This window comes from Bombus huntii, chromosome 4 (assembly GCF_024542735.1).
Source record: "Bombus huntii isolate Logan2020A chromosome 4, iyBomHunt1.1, whole genome shotgun sequence".
In the NCBI taxonomy this organism is placed as follows: Eukaryota; Metazoa; Arthropoda; class Insecta; order Hymenoptera; family Apidae; genus Bombus; species Bombus huntii.
The window spans coordinates 2,607,497-2,624,346 of NC_066241.1; the positions used below are offsets into that span (position 1 = coordinate 2,607,497).

Consider the following 16,850-nt stretch of genomic DNA (forward strand, 5'->3'; position numbering starts at 1 on the left):
TTTAGAGATTTACTATATATTGTACACGTTTAATTTGCTCATTTGTAGGTTACAAATTTGTTCGTCTGCTTTTTCAATTTTTTTAAACAGACTCGGATTTGTCCGCCGACTTTTAGATCGGCCATGAAAACGATTAAAATCGGCGTTTGAGGTTCGTATCGGTCATTGTACTTTCGCTGCCATTTTTCGAATATATCCTCGATTAATAACGCAACGTATAAATTTACAAACCGACCATTTAATGATATGATAATTTATCCTATCAAATATACTTAGGTGTACGCTATGACATTCGTTTGATCAAAAACAAAGTCTATCGTATAACGTCATTTCAAAAAGTGCATCTACATTCCACAAAGTATTTTCGTTCGATCAATTAAAATAGTCTCACTGTAGGCTAGGGTTCGGGCACAATTGTTTAATCTTTCTCTGGATAGCTTCTCTGTGCTGCAAAAAGCCATCAAACAAGCGACGCCCTGCGTAATTGAAATTACGGCAGAGACTCGCGTATATCCTGGTAGGATGGCAATCGTTAATTGGCGAGCAAACGGCAACGAATTTAATACACACACGCTACTCCTATCTCGGTTTGTGTATACGTAATAATACGTCTGTATTTACTGTCGATGTTAACGGTACCAGGTGAATTATCGAATCGACATGGTACGAAGTTTCAGCTTTTTCCTTTTTCATCCGATACAAGGTATCGCCGCATTTACCGTGGGCCGTGGGTATTTTGAACAACGTAAAAATATCGAAAATCAAATATCGAAAACGATCAAAGGGATACGAAAACGAATGAATCGACGAATCAAGCAAAACGAGAAAATGACACCCTGCTATTTGATATTTTTATTTTCATATATGTATACGTATTTCGTTCTGTTTTGTAAAATAACGTAGCGCAAGATGCAGCGAGAGTATGGTTTTACCGTTTTACGAGTATCAATGGAAGCGATGGTGAAAGTAGCGAGACTAAAATACCGATTACGATATTTACTGTAGCGAATCAAGCGATCGATAGTGTGCCACCGCTAACAAGTCCGTAAGAATCGTCGTTTTCGTCTTCGGTGTCAAAAAAAAAAAAAAAAAAAAAAAAAGAAAAAAAGAGAGGAGGGAAGGGAGTTGTTTCCTCAAATTTTCGAAAAATGTATCTGCCTAATTATAGCTATTCTTGATGAAATTCTAGTTCCGTACTAAATCACATTTCTTGCACTTGCTAATGAGATATGGTAAAAGAGCCGCGGTTTATTCTCTTACGGAATCATATAATTAATTAATTAAGCTTGTCTGAACTTGAGCGAATGATACATCGTATCGCCGTACCGACCGAAGATTAGACATCGTGATATGATGTACGCGCATCAGGTCATGTTGATCCCACACTCCCGGCAAGGCTTTCCTTGAGACGGGATGAAAAAATAATACCAGTTCCGGCATAATGTGCAGCATAATAATCGCATGTACACCGGTTCTCTGCCGGTTGGTCTTGTAACAATATCACGGTAGAAATTGCCCTTTGGTTCGTAGGTAGAATTTGTTAAGAATCGTACTGTCGTCTGTTACGCGTCGATTCAACTATCGTATTTCCGCTACCTGTTCTCCTCGATTCCGTTTGCCTTCGTTATGCCTACTCCTTGCGATTTCCTTTTATCCATGCAACATCGACTAGATTCGTTTCTCATGCACGCGATTCTCCGGTATTTCTGAGAAACGCTTCGTTTACTCTCTTTTACTTTTCTTAGTTGCTTTCCCTTCCCCCTCTTTTACAGTGGCATTAAATATTCTTATTTTCTGATTATTATTCGTTGGCACGTTAAATTTATTTTTTATTCAATTTGTAACCTAATATTTGATCGTTATTTAACGCGCTACGATCGTAGCTGTTTCGCCACGTCGCCTTGTATTTTAATATCGAAACTTTAATCACGAGTATCTCGAAGGCATTAAATATATTCAACTGTGTGATAGGGCTTTTTTCACGAACGGGATGACGAAATCTACCAGTATTCAAAGTTTCAACGAGGCAAGCGAGCCGATTATTATCGTTATTGCGTTATTGTATTTCAATTACGCCAACACTTATAATTAGGATATTTTGCTCGGCATGTAATTTGCTAATGTGCCCCCCCCCCCTCAAATCCGTTTCGCATATCGTACAGTCGCCTGTTTTCATCGTTTCATTCGTCAGATTCAAAGGAATAAATCGACGTCACAGTCGGTCAACGTAAGACACCCGTGTCGCCCATTTTCGCTTTCGTCAGCGATAAATCGCGATTGCTTCTATTCCTACTGACAATTTATCGCAGTGTTAATCTCGCATTGCGATCGTGGGCCAATAAATACGTGTATCGATGTTACGCAGCTTCGTGAACGCGAGCATGGATCATTACGTTCGCCAACGAACCTATGCATCGTTCTTCTCTCGTATCGTATCGATCGTAAATCTCGGGAACATCGTTTTCTACCGTTTAAGGATACAGTTTCAGCCAGGGTTTTGTAAGACTCTATTGATTGACGTACCGGTTAAATCTGACGGGGCAAGCACCTTTCATGGCGCACGGGCGATAATTTGAAGTATATTCTCACGATACGAATAGGCTTTGTAGAAATCGTTTCTCTTACTGGAACGTGAGCAGGATCTCTTACTCTTGTATCGCATGCCTTTTTCAGGTACGATGGTTCCGAACATTGTAACGTTTACCAATCGTCGCATTTGCCAATTGATGGTAAGCTAAAGTTCCCGTTACGTGTAAATTTGCGATGCCAAGTATAAAGCAACCATCTATTTAAATATTTGATTTTCTACGATTCACCGCATCAGACTCGATCGAGACGATTCTTTGCTTTGAATAAAAGAAGAAATATTTGTAGTTTGCTAGCATGCAAGGATAAATAATAATCAGGATAGGACAGAATAAATACGACGGGAAAAAGCGATGGCTAAACTGTTGAGAGGTCGTAACACATTATATTTCAAACAAACTTTCTACGTTTATCGTCGCTTTTCAATTGCGCAGGTTACAATTGATATTATCACAAGCATATCATTACTTTATTAGGAAAGAGAGTAAACCGGACTGTTACGATATTACGTATTCCGTTTCTCATTTACCAATCACGCAAGTTTTCATCGACGTAAACATCTCGTCCACGCGACGTTAAGTAGAAAACTCAAAAACTCGAGCGAACGTAACAAATAATCACGGAGATTGAGAGAAAGAGAAAGAGAAAGAGATTAAGAGGAAGTGATTGGTCGAAATTTACCGCTTCGCTTTTAACCGCGGAATAGTTATATTATTATTATTTATCTGAGTAGGTCCCTTGGATTCATCGTGGCCAATATCTTCAGAACGAAATATATTCGTGAGGATTTATTGGTTGCGCGCGTAACCGGTGAGAAATAAATTACCCGATGATGTACGATAACTGTGAAAGACTGTAAACGCATCTACGTGCACGCCCACGTGTTTCTCTATTATCCTGTCAAATATTTACGATCCATGGTGTTCCGAAGATGGTACTCTTTGCGTAATTCTTATCCTTTTCGCAGCCTGGTCGTAAAGAGATCCCGATAGTTCGAGTCGATGGAGCATTATCTTATCGAATTATCTATCGTTTTTCTCAGCTTCTGCGTTGTAAATTATTTTTCACTGAACGTGTTTCAGGGTTGCAACGTCGGGTTTAATAAATTCGTTTCTTTTCTTTACGCGTATGTCCGGTTCACGGAGTTACCCCGCGCCTATGCGGACCTTAACACCTTAGGCACGTTACACACGAGTCGCAAAGGAAGGAACGCAAATTTGAACGACAAGCTGGCGTCATGTTTGCGTTCTTTCAAACGAATACGATATCGTCAAAAGTGGAATGCGACGTCCACGCGGTGCATCCTTATTGTCACTAATAATTTAGCAAGTAAATATAACGGTAAAGTAAATCAAATTTCGTATCTCTTTTCTTAGTTCGCGTATAGTAAAGAATAAGAAGTATAAAACGAATAATTCTTTCGTTTTCGTTTCGTACGTATCGTCTTCGTAGCGGTGTATCGTGTAATGGCTCCTGAATCGTAGGAACACGTGGATTTTATAACGTGCAAAAATAATTGGAAATGAAGTTTCGATGTAAAATTGTCGCGACTGCGAAAATAACGGCTCTTACGAGTGTAACTATCTTTCCTGACTTTACCACACCCTACGGTTAGCTGGGCACGCCCGTATAGTAGTTTGGCGTGCAATTAATCGACGCGTTAACAGGTCAGCGTTACCAACCAACGGATTAAGACGCGATCCTTCTGCCTGGCGATTAGTCTGTCGTAGAATTTAAAGGGACGATCGCGAAAAATAAGTTTTCTGCCTTGCGTTGGCAAGCTGTCCGATAAGCTTTACATATTTGTTACTTTCGTCTACCTATACAGTGCCCATTGATAATATCCACTTTGCGTATAATATTCACGTGTTGCGTATAATCTAATATTCACGTTATTATATGCGAAATCCCATAAAGGAATAAATATAAAGTAGCATCGTTTGCAGCTCTGTCGATCGTGTTTAACCGATAGACCATAGATATATAGGGGACAGCGTGCGTTTTGTCGTTGAATGTAACGTATAATATAGCGGTTATTTCAAGGATCGTCGACGACGTAGAGTAATCGTAATCTAGATTTACCTTAGGGACGAGAGCCGTCTGGATCGTTCGGTGGTGCATTGACTTAATCCTTCGTAAGACCCGGTATTATCGTGTTGAATCTTCGATAATTGCTGTGCAAGCAATTAACGACCAAGTCGTCTCGCGGTTCATCTACGTAGAGAAACAAAGATATCCGTCGAAAGATACATATCCTCTTATTAAAACATTACGCTTCTATCATCGTTGGCAGTTTGCTTTTTACAAGCTTCCGAGAAATTCGACAAGAATAGGCCATTGTGTGCAAATCGAACGATTTTTTATCTTTCTGTCGCTAACAGAGTATTAAGCAAGAACGGATAAAATCATAAATCCGATAAAACGCGAACAATGCCGGAATAAATGGCAATTAATTAATCAACGACGTACTAGTACTCGATTTTTTCTTACGGCTCGTATTACCTGCTTGAATTTATCCATTCTTGTTGAATTTGCTTTGAATATCATCGTCAGACAACTTCTCACGATCGTGTGTTACTAGGCGATCGGACTATGCATTATGGAGTGCAATTCCGAGTTTCTTTGCCTCGCTTAACTCTCATTAACATGTCAAATCGTGAAACCGGCGGAATTCCGGTTTCGCGTCTTTCTTAAGACGCGACTTTTTCTGCCTACGAGTCTCTTGAGATCAACGTTTGTTCTTCGAATTGCTTCGGAGTGCAGTGACATTTTTTGCCGACGAACAGTTGCCTTCCGCAAAACGGACAATGTCGTTAAACGTGATCGCTTAATTATGTTCTTTCTTCGAATGCCATAAAACAGAGGGAACAAAAGATGCTGTTCTCTTCGCGAACCACTCGTAATCGTGTCTATTTCCCGCGTGTTCGTGCACACATTTCCGTACGACGGTTAATCAACGTTCGAATAAAATTTTTATCTCGTACTGAACCGATGCATCGAAACGTAGTTTCGTGTTTTCGATTTTAAATTACGAAGGGAAATTTTAGGAAGAAAAACTTGAAACTTGGCCCGCTCGAATCCCGTAGATAAAGAAGTTGAGATATTTTGTGGAAATATTCATTAAGTAATTTGGAAGATTCCATCGAAAGAAAAGTTACGCTCGCCTCTGTTACGTCTAAAGCGACGTAGCCGCTTAGTAAGTTACATAGAGAGTGATTTAGTTATTTGAGTTGTTTCTCCTTCGTACCGATACGTTTCCCCTTGTTACAGCGTATACAGATTTCCGGCTACATTACGTATACGCTCTTGTATGAACAAAGTATATACGGAGCTTTGCGATTCACGGCATTGTACTTGAACGCGTATTGTTATCATGCGGGTGTGTCCACAGGAATATGAAGTGTCAGCGCAGCACTCTCGTTCCTGTGAACAAACACGTGCCATTGTTACTTTTACCACTATATTATGAACCCTATTTCGATTAACGTGGCGTGTTTTGCTCGAACAAAGATTTTAATCGTACTATACCAACTGCGATAGCTTATAGTATGATAACGGCGGAAATGGTTACTTTCACTTGGATAGTTTAATCAACAGTTATTAGCGTCGGTAATGCGAAATAACGTTTTAATTAAAAAATTGGAACGCGGAGAAGATTTCTGCTTGAAAGTTCCATCATGGAAGGTCAAACGAGCGTTAAACCAGTGACACGCAGAGCGTTGAAATGCAATTCGCATTTCGCGCGACTCAAATAACATAAAACTCTCGTAATTTTTATGTCCGTGGAAATGACTGCAACACGCTTTTCCAGCATCGTGCAAAGCTGTATGACAGTTCTAAATAATTACACGGATCGTGCAATTACTTTGAAAAAATCCAAATTTGTTTTGCCGTAAGAATTTATCGTTCTTTCACCCGGTAAAATGCAAATTCATCGTTGATACTGGGGACTGGGCGCGGTTATTAGCCTGGTTCGTCGATCGTGACAATTTACGATTTCCCAGTGGGAAAGTTTCGTAAGTCGAGAAGAGAAATGTTCTTTTAAATTTCGACACCGACGATACTCGGTAAACGAGCATTCTACATCCTATATTCTAGTTACGACTGCGATGCCCTGTATATCGAAGACTATTCGAGGAACTTGCGAATTAATTCACTTTATCGTGGCGTACCGGATTCGATTTCGAAATCTCGTAGCTCTTGATTTTGCCTCGGGAATCGTTTGTCTCCAACGTGATTTCGATGAACGTGACTTCGAGAACGAATTGCTACTTATTAATGCTATTATACGGTAGTCATTGATACCAGTAAATACAGCAAGTTGTCAAGTTCACGGCGAAATTTAAAGAGATACTTGTCAAGGGATACTCGTAACTCGATTGATAAATTCATCGATGAACGAACGAATGTGAGAGAATAGAAGGGACAGGGATCGTTATCTTCGTTAGGTATCGCCAAAATGTAAAATTCATGATTCCAATTCAAAGTTATTGGGTTGCGCGGAGAAGTATAGGCAGTATGGCGGGAGAAAGCTTGATTAGGGGCTAATGAAACTTGGAATATCTTGGCAAGTCTATCCAATCCGGGGACTCCCTCGTCACTGCGAGTTATAGCATAATTATGCCGTCGCGTCGCGTTGCGTCGTCGCAGTCCATGTTAGCGTTTATTAAGCTTCGTTCCTCGATTACGCACCGTCGTCGCTTCATTTTACACTTTACGGCGATGATGAGACAAGATGGATATACGCGCGCTTACGATGCCTTCTATATGTGAAACGCGTTTTAAAAGTTCCATTCGGGGTAATAAATCGTCTTGGTTACGAAATCCTAATTAAGGTGAAATCCGTTCGAAGCTCAGATATTTTCTTTCCCGCTATCGTCGTATAATAGTAGTATCTGGGTAATATAATATTTCGGCCTCTGTACTCTGTGCCGAAGCTGCGTTCGACATTTTACTCGTAATTTGCTTGTATTTACATATACAGGTGTATTTTTGTAATAAATAACGTGATTTTAGCTGAAGCCTCAAAGAATTCGGTAATTAAAGCGGCGGAGATGGCAATTAGAATTCCACTTTAACGATAAATATTCAGATTGAGATTACACGCTGTAAGGTTTATAATTTAAATAAAGAACGAAGTAACCGATCTCGAAAGTTTTCTCATACATATTTCATGTTTCTTCTTAATGACCTGACAATTCCGCGTTTAACCTTACGATGCATTTATATACTGTTTGTTCAAAGTAAAATAATTATTTTGACGAAGGGAAGTTATTTTTATTGAAATTAGGACAGAAAATTAAAGAAAGAAAATTAAATTAAAGAAAGGGTATTTTTAACGCGTGTGTATGAATCGCACAATGAAACATCGCTAAAAAATAAACGTGTCGTCGTTATTTCGTCTTTGTTCCGCTAGTAACCGTTTGTACAGTTTTTACGCGCGAAAAATAATTACGATTAGGAAGCTTACATCGTTAATGTAGATTGGAATATTCTTATGCTATTCGTTTTGGTTGACAAGAATGATCGAACGTACGAAATCGAGGAACTCGATTATTTCTGCCCAATCCGTCGAATCGATGTATCTCCAGTACGAAGCTCCTTCTTGCTGTTTACATACGAGTGAATCTCATATCTGCCATGCCATCATTGGCAGGAAGTGGGAAATTTCAGGTACCGCGGATGAATGGGGAAAAGTATTTGTAAATTTATGCGATAATTGCGGTATGTAACAGATGATTCGCGACAGCGTTAAACTTTAATCGAATTGTCGTTGGTTGACTGGTTGGTTGGGTACGTATCGCTGGCGCTCTCGATGGCATTTAATCGATCGTCAAATCGGCAAGCATTGGATGCAAATAAATTTGGAGCCGAATGTTCTATTCGACTGGTCATATAGTTTGGTTGTCGATATTACATTTCGCTGTCAATGCGTGTTAACGCAGGGTTCGCTCGCGATTCCTAAATGCCTTCAGAGAGCTTCGAATAGGAGAAATCTGTATACCAAACCGTTTTCAGTTTCGAACGTCAGCAAAACTATCTTTTTGATTTAGTATCTGCATTATTTTGAATCGTGACGAACGAAAATCAAATCGAACGAAAAGGGTCGTATTATTACAAGTGGTTTTTTCGTTTTTAGCTGCCGCTTTTACGCCGATATACGTTTATGTAATATGTATGTAAAAAAATATGTAATTTTAGAACGCGTTGACGAGCATAGGGGATGGTAATGCACGGTAACGCGCGGTAATCAAATCAAGCATATTCTATTCTTCTTCGCGAGCAATACGATCCTTTCAAGTTTTGGACTTTTAATATCCTGTACGATATAGCGTTATTTCGATTAATCTAGAAAATAGGGAGAATCGTAAAGAATGATATAGGATATAGCGGAGTAGAATAATTTGTAAGGGTGTATCCTGTGGAACGATGAACGCAAAATTGCTTAACTTTGCTTCAATATCGTCGAACGATATTGGAAATAGTTTCCCCTGGCACGAAATGAAATTTCTCCGTGGGAACATCTCGCCCGGGATTGTATCGCGTTTTTCGTGCAAAATAATCCGAGTCGAGTCTGGATTGAAACTTGACGACAATTAATGAGGCGTATTGTACCGTCCAATTTCTCGCTCGTTACTCGTCGCGTCGCACTCGCGTTCAATTGTTTCTTACTCGGTGCGGGTAACTGGTCGATTCACGATAGGACGTAGGCCACTCTCGATCCCCTTTCGCCTCGTCCTTATAATACACACCGGTTCAAAGTCTTCTTCTCTTTCCCGTTAATAGGAGCGTCCCTGTCCACGTTCCCTCCTCTCTTTCCCTCTCTAACCATTGTTCACGGTGTGGACGGTCCATTAAGGGCCTAGACGGCAATTCGCAATTCGCAATTCGCAATTAAATGCTTCTGCGAACGGATGCGAGAAGCACTCGGGTCTCTCTCTCTTCTCTCTTCTCTCTTCTCTCTTTGCTCGAGGAGAGCCACTTTCGCCGGCATCTCACTGCGTCGTTGGTCTATCGGAATTTAAATAGCAACTTGAAATCTCGAGCGATCGATCCGATGGATTCTAGGATAGTAGGAAAATAATACGAAACGGACGATTTGAATGGTTCGCTTGGGATCGCAAGTCGGACGATTCTTAGTTCGATCGTGCCATTGTTGCAACGATATTATCTTTTGCGCATTTTTATTTCTTTTTTCGTTTCTACGAGCTACAATTTTATTGAAAAACGTCGTCTCATAGGTAAGGAGGTTTTCTAACAAACAGTTAATTTCAAACAATCGCTAATAACGCATGCACGTATAGTCGTTTACTTTTATTCGACATACACATCAACGAAAAATACATTACCTACTTGTAGGATGATTTAATATTTTTACGTAGGCATGGGATCGTTTAGTAGCATTGATATAATTGTTCAATTTCATGACTGATCGAAAATTCGAATCGAATAGAAAACTGAAGATCGAATCTTAAATAATCGATAATTATACATAATTTCGATAATCTCCGAAAAACTTGAGACCATCGAGCCACCGTAGAACGTGGTTACTTTCTTAAGTATGCGATTTAATTGAAAAATTCAAAGTACTGCCACGAACAGCTACTCTCTTCCAGACAAATGTAATCGAGCTGTAACAAACGTAAGGAGCTGTACGCGCCATGCTGCAGCCTTTAAAACGAGTATCCATTGAAATAAAGCGAGAAAGCGATTCTAGAAAAGCTTGCCCTCGACGCAAGCTCCACGAAGAAATTTGGCTAAACGACTCGGACGAAGGAAACGAGAGAAAAGGCTGGCAATAACAGAATGTAAACAACGTCTGGCAACTTTTCAGGTAAGAACGTGCTTTGCGGAGCGGACGAACAAATTTCTCGCGAAACGAGAGAGGAAAAGGATACCTTTTGCGATGGCCTCGTAGACTCGGCTCTCGTGTCCTTTTCGCGAATGTGTCTCTAGCCAGGATGATGCTCGCCAGAATGGAATTTCATTTGACGAGTTTGCAAGAAGGGGAGCATACGTCAAAGAGATACCGTCGTTGTTTCCATCCAGCCGTGGAAAATGTTGCATACCATGGACGTGTGTCCATGTGCCTCTCTGTACCTTGATGTACGCGAATCTACGAACGCGACCATCTTTGTCGAAATACGTATATCCTTTTCTTCTTTTCGATTTCTTCGTTTTCCTCAATTTTTGGATCAGCGGTACGGAAGTTTTCTATCGTCGAGCCAATTTTCGTGGAATAAAGGCGAGGCTAAAATTCCCATTGTACACCCACGATGTATTTTCTCTGACACTGTGTAACGATGTGCCTAACTGTCTCGCCTGGGACGACCGGGCAGCGCTGTAAGATACCTGTACGATCTCTTTTGTAGCGATAAACGAGCCGCAAGAGACGGACGCTCTTATCTCGAATCTATCTATGAAAAAGTAAATACGAGATTAGGGGACGACGATGGTTCAAGTGTGCGCAGGTACTCCGAGTGAAAGCGAAAGATTGCAAGAGAAATAACATTGTACTCCAAACACTTTACCTGTCATTTACCGCCATTCAGTTTTTCCTTTTTTTACGAAACACTTCAAGTTTTTCGATCAATTTCCAAGTACATTGTTCGAACACAGCGTAACTGCTACGTCGTTTTATCGAGACACCGACTTCAAACCTACGATTTAGTTAAAAACCTGTAGGACGATTTGTGCACGGCAAAAGGAATCGGCGAGTTTGCTCCCTTTCTTTTTTCTTTTCCAGAAACATGAACATCGTAGAACGGCGCTTTTAACGGTTTGTAAAGTAACGCACGAACGCGGTCGTTGATGCATGTCCCTTATCTGTAATACGCGCCATGCATGGCGAGCGTGTTTCCGGCACTTTCTGTTCGCAGTTGCACCTATCTATCAACCCGTCCCGTCGTTCGGCTTAAGCTTGTATCCGATTAAGACGGCTAACACTTCGAATTTGACGCAATCGTTCGATTTCATTCATCGAACGTCGTGAAACGCGGGCCCGCCTTCTCGAATGGTAAATAACGGAGAAAGTTTATAAAACGTGTCCTCGGAGAAAAATAAATTTTGCTCGTGGCGATCGACGAAAGAAAGCGATTCATGTCCGGTAAAGAAAATAGATTTCGCTTGGATAAAAACTAAATTCGATTAATAATATTATTATAATATTATAAGATTTATAATATTTATTTAGATAAAAGCGCGTAACGATTAGTTTCCGTGTGAACGAATCTAATTTTCCATAGGCGGGATGGCCGCGACTGTTACGCAGAAGTTTCGTTCACCGGAAACAATTTCAACGTTCGAAGCGTATGTAGAAGATCGATTCGCCGAACCTCGGGTATCGACTTCTATTCACGATGCGGCAGGTGCTAAAATGATTTTGCCCGAACCATCGTTCGCAAGCTCGTTTAATTACACGAGCGGACTGTTTTGTCGGCGATCCTTTTCCTCTTCGTAGCGGCAAATGTTGATAATCTAAGAGAAGAGAAGGCGAATGCCGAGGGAACGCGGTTACGTTTCCGCGGCTGACAATTCCAATGACAAAGGAGAGAAGCTTTGACGGTCGGTTGTCCAAGCACCAAACTTATCTCGATGTCTCGCGTGTCAGGACTCTGCGTCACAAAGGAGTATACAGCTCAACTCGTGGCTCTTGGTAGCTTCAGCTTTTTGCGTCCCCTCCCACCTCCCCCTCGTTTTCCTTTTTGGTTAAAGGGAATTCGATGAAAATTCGATGAAAGGAAACATGCTATTTATAAATGACTAGTAACGGTACGATATTTGTCGTAGTCGCTAAATTCTGTCTCTAAATTTACGAGCGAAAAATATTCTATCGCGTCAGCTACGCGTTGCCCGGTCGGTAAAAATTACCATTTCGGCGCGGGACATCGCAAGACCATTTAACGTTCATCGGTGTCGTTATTGTCGCGGCTCTGTCCAAAGAGTATGCTCGATAAAACACGCACAAATATCCGACAGACAAACTGCAGTTGATTGTAACGCAGCTAATTGAACCACGCTTCGAGAACCACTCGTTTATCGTTCGACACGTAGAAACGTGCGAGACTCTGGTGTACGCCAGGAGCTCTATGGGGACTGGCACGGAACGCGACAGTCGTGTACCATGGGGACCATGTCCCTGTTTCACTGTCCCGATACGGATGAAAAGCTAACCGGTTGATGCCGTGCCAGTTGTTATTTCGCCGCTACCGTCGTTCGCTCTCCGCTTCTTCGTACGATTAGAACTACTATGATTAGCAGCTCGATAGGAACATCGACATATAGGAGAGTATTCTTGTACCATTCGACACGATTCAAATTTTCATGCTGTTTCTGACTAAATTTTACCCTAATACGTTCGTTGCTTCTGATTCTGCGTCAAAATTCCGCGTTACAATTCCGATTTTATAATTCGATGAGTTTGAACGATTACGTATTCGTCTAAAAGTAAATAGTTACAGTTAAAGCAAAAAATCAAAAGTAACGTCAACGTGTGTGCTGTAATAAAAAGAGCTTATCTTACAAGATTGAATCGTTTTCCGGATCTATCAATCCGCGCGACATTTAAAAAGCATTGGCGGTAAAGTCGGCGCTGGGTGTTTCGAAGTAATGGAATTTTCTGTTGTAATTGTGTAAATGCGCGCCTAAGCCTAAAGGACACGGAGGCGCGCACCGTTCATACGATAATGTGAAAGTGCCTCGGTCGTTATTCACAGGGACACACCGTACGCCGTACAGGAATGCACTTATCCAATCGTCGCGGGCACGCGTGTACGATTCTTTCGTTCGCATGCCTGCACGAACGGTCTTTCTTCCTCCCCGGATTGGCAAGCCTAATTGCTCCGTTTCGTGGGCGATTGCCGATGGCCAGTAATCGGAAGATTACCAGCGAGGTCTTGGGCGTCTTCGCAGCGAAAACAAGATAATCGCGCGGTTCGCTTCGGCTCTTAAGAGATTTTAGTCGAGCAGTCTCGCTAACGGGAGTACTTTTCGCGCATTCGATAACGTTTTAACGCATTCGATTCCGTGACGTTCAGTGACGTCGTTCTGTTGAGAATTTCTTGAAAACGCGAGTGTAACACAACGCGTGTGTATGATCGATTTTATAATAATACGTTATTTTTTGTACATTATGAGAAATGCATCGATCTAGAATTATCGATATTACGAGACGACGTACACCGGATTAACTTTGTGTGAAATACGTGTACACGTTTGTACATACACGTACATAGCAGTGTGTCCGTACAGGACGTACAAACATCGCGGCGTTTAACAGCAACGATACTCTTTTTTAATTACGATTATATAATACTAATAACAATTCTTTTTTGTATATGTCAATATATTCGCATCGACATAGCGCGAACCATTCCGCAATAGATATCTGTAATTTTTCTACGCGTATTAATCTAAATTCCTGTGATAATTATTTCACATTTTTTGCTGGATACGCGTATGTACATATGTACACGTGTATATTAGATGCTAAACCTTTAAAGCTTTGACGCGTTAATGGCAGGTAGATAGTTGGTTTGTAGTTATAGAACGCTATTCTGTGCCATTTTTATCCGATAAATTATTTGTCTCGGCTACGCACCGTCGTCACTCGTACATACTCGGTTTAAAGAGAGCTTCGTTTTCTCGTGCTTTCGTAAAACGTCCAGTCAGCTTCCTGTTCTCGAGATCTCTTCGTTTTATCGCGCATATGTAACAAGAAGAGTCCGATCCCGACCAATCAGTGATCCCGAAATACCCTTCTAAGCTCGCTCTTTGCACCCGCTCTGTCAACTCCCGTATGAATATACATGCATAATGTATATGAAAGAGTCTGTACATGGGGGCTACGCAGGTTCTGGCGGAGTGGCAAACTACGACTAGATAGATTGCACCGGCGGGTGCTGCAGTTGCATTTTCGCTATTCTACGGTAACCTCGTTTCAACGGATTTGCGTTCTGGCATCGTAGAGGTGTGTGAAACCAGTGATAGCGGTATTTAATTTCGCAGCCAGCTGTCTGGGCTTTTTTTCGGAACGATAACTTGAAATTAACATTTCGATAGAGTCGACGGAGAAGTTCTGTAAGAACTCCAGCTGCTCTTCTATGCGTGCTATAAGTATTGTCGATCGTCAAATATGTCAATCTCTCTTATATGCCTTTGAACCTCGATAACTTGAAATTTTGTTTCAGTCACATACTTCAAAAGCTTATTTTTTCATTCGATCGATAGATTCGAGTCGAGCGGTAGTTTCCTTTGTTTTATAAAATGCATATACGAGTAACACGATCGTGTAAAATTTAGAAAGATAATGTTTCGTTACGAATTCTCGTATTTTTTTTTGTACGAGGCACGAATTCAAACGCATTGATAGTAAAAATCTGCTCTGGTCTTTAACAGCACGAGTGGAATCGAATCCTTTTTTGTGTTTTTCATTCCTTTTACCTTTTCTTTATGCTTAAACTTTATCCACGAGGTAGATCGCTTCACCAGGCTGCACGAAAAAGTAGTTCGCACTGCCTTGGGACGACCTTTGCCCCTTCAAAAATATGGTCGCTTAATAATTAGCATAGCTAAGCGTTACCAAAGCTCTATATTTTCCTTACTCATTAGTTTAAGGCACGATTTACCGATGCGTCTCACTGGCTCTTGAGCTTGCACGGTTCACTTTTTACTCGCGAGAAATACAAAAGGAATTTGCCATCTATTGGATACTACATAGTACCAGAATTCACAACGCGGGAAATTTAAATCATAAAGGCGCCATTATTAGATAGAGAGATAATATCCTGTTGAAATAACACGTAAGATTATATTGACTTAACTTATTATAGGCAAAAACGTTTCGGAACAATACGTTATTGGAAATTTTTTATGATTTGTCAAAAGTGTTAACGATATAACGAATTAAGTAACACATAATCGACGAAATACCTGTTTAAGCTTATGTTTTTTTTTCTTCTTATAAATATTATAAATTTCTCGTTTGAATACTATAAACGACAAGAATGAAAAGAGAGGGTAGGGTCTTCGCTTGGAGAGAAATCTTTAGAAGTAGGAGCTCCAGTTGCAAAGATGACGAACCTGATAAACGAACTCTAATGGTTTCATTATGCCGTAATGAACGCTCCATAATTATATTAGGTTCGTTATACGCGGTGCTTATTAAAATTGTACGGCTGGCCAGGTATCTTCCCACGAGCTCTCTATACTGTGACCTTTTTCATGCTTTTGACTCTGATTTTCGTTGAAACATTCATCGGAACACGGTAAACTATATCAAGGTCTGACGCTAACGGCAGCAATTACGAATTGCACGAACGTAGTACATTGTGCGTAATAGTTGAAATAACTACACGCTTGAAATACATTTCGCTTAATTATTCCGTTTGTTTAGTTGGACAGTTTTGATCCTCGATTCGGACGTAACAAGCTTCTAATCTGCCCGTTTGCAATGAACTAAATGCTTGCCAACAGACTGTAGCGTTAGCGTTAATTATATGGATTGTACAGCTTATGTGTGATAGGTGATAATTGTTAGTTCCATGGTTTTGGTTCGCTAATATTTATTGCTTCGATCATGGAACTTCTCAAAACGATATTGGACGATATCGAACAAGGATAAATAAATAATAAGTATCATAAGCGGCGCTTGTGAAAAAAGTCGACTTAAATCGATTATCTCATTAAGAAGCTTTAAAGGAACGTCTTATGCAGCTAACAATGACGATAAATTACTGAAAAACTAATACGTTGTTGAGAAATGAATAATCCCTTTAAAAAAGTATCGGCAATAATTTCACAAGTAACATCTAGTATTACGTTAAGAAATTGAAGCTGCTACCTTCGTCTTAGCCCAAGCCCAAGGGCGCACAAGGCGCATGATCCATCATCCGGTCTGTCTGATTGCGAGCGAGACGAACAAATGCTTTTGTCTTTTGTTTTTTACTTTCTTGTTTGGCCTCTATCGCGAAGGAAGAATTCTTACGCAATGCCGCGGAGCTATAATTAAGCTCGATGTGTCTCTGGCAATACGATGACAGCCGGTGCGCGAGGTCAACGTACACAATTTGCTAGGAAACGCGTGCCTCTGCGTATGAAGCGCTTGATCCCACCCCTCCCCTTTCTGGCCCTAATTATCCGGGCTGCGCTCCCTTCAGGGATCATATGCACTCCGAGCGTTGCCGAATAATCCCTCGTGCGACTTCACCGTTGCCCACATTGTACGCAACCTGTGACATTGTTTCGAACACGTACACGCATTTTCG

The 16,850-nt window shown here is 40.8% G+C and overlaps 1 protein-coding gene and 1 non-coding gene across 5 annotated transcripts in view; one reads left to right on the forward strand and one right to left on the reverse strand.

Annotated features, from left to right (window-relative positions):
- Nucleotides 1-16,850, forward strand: part of LOC126864580 (ras GTPase-activating protein raskol) — a 255,631-nt gene that overhangs the window by 12,060 nt on the left and 226,721 nt on the right. The gene's annotated exons all lie outside the window — the stretch shown is intronic.
- Nucleotides 15,056-15,205, reverse strand: LOC126865357 (U12 minor spliceosomal RNA). Its single transcript, XR_007689514.1, has one exon. It is a non-coding gene; the product is annotated as a U12 minor spliceosomal RNA (small nuclear RNA).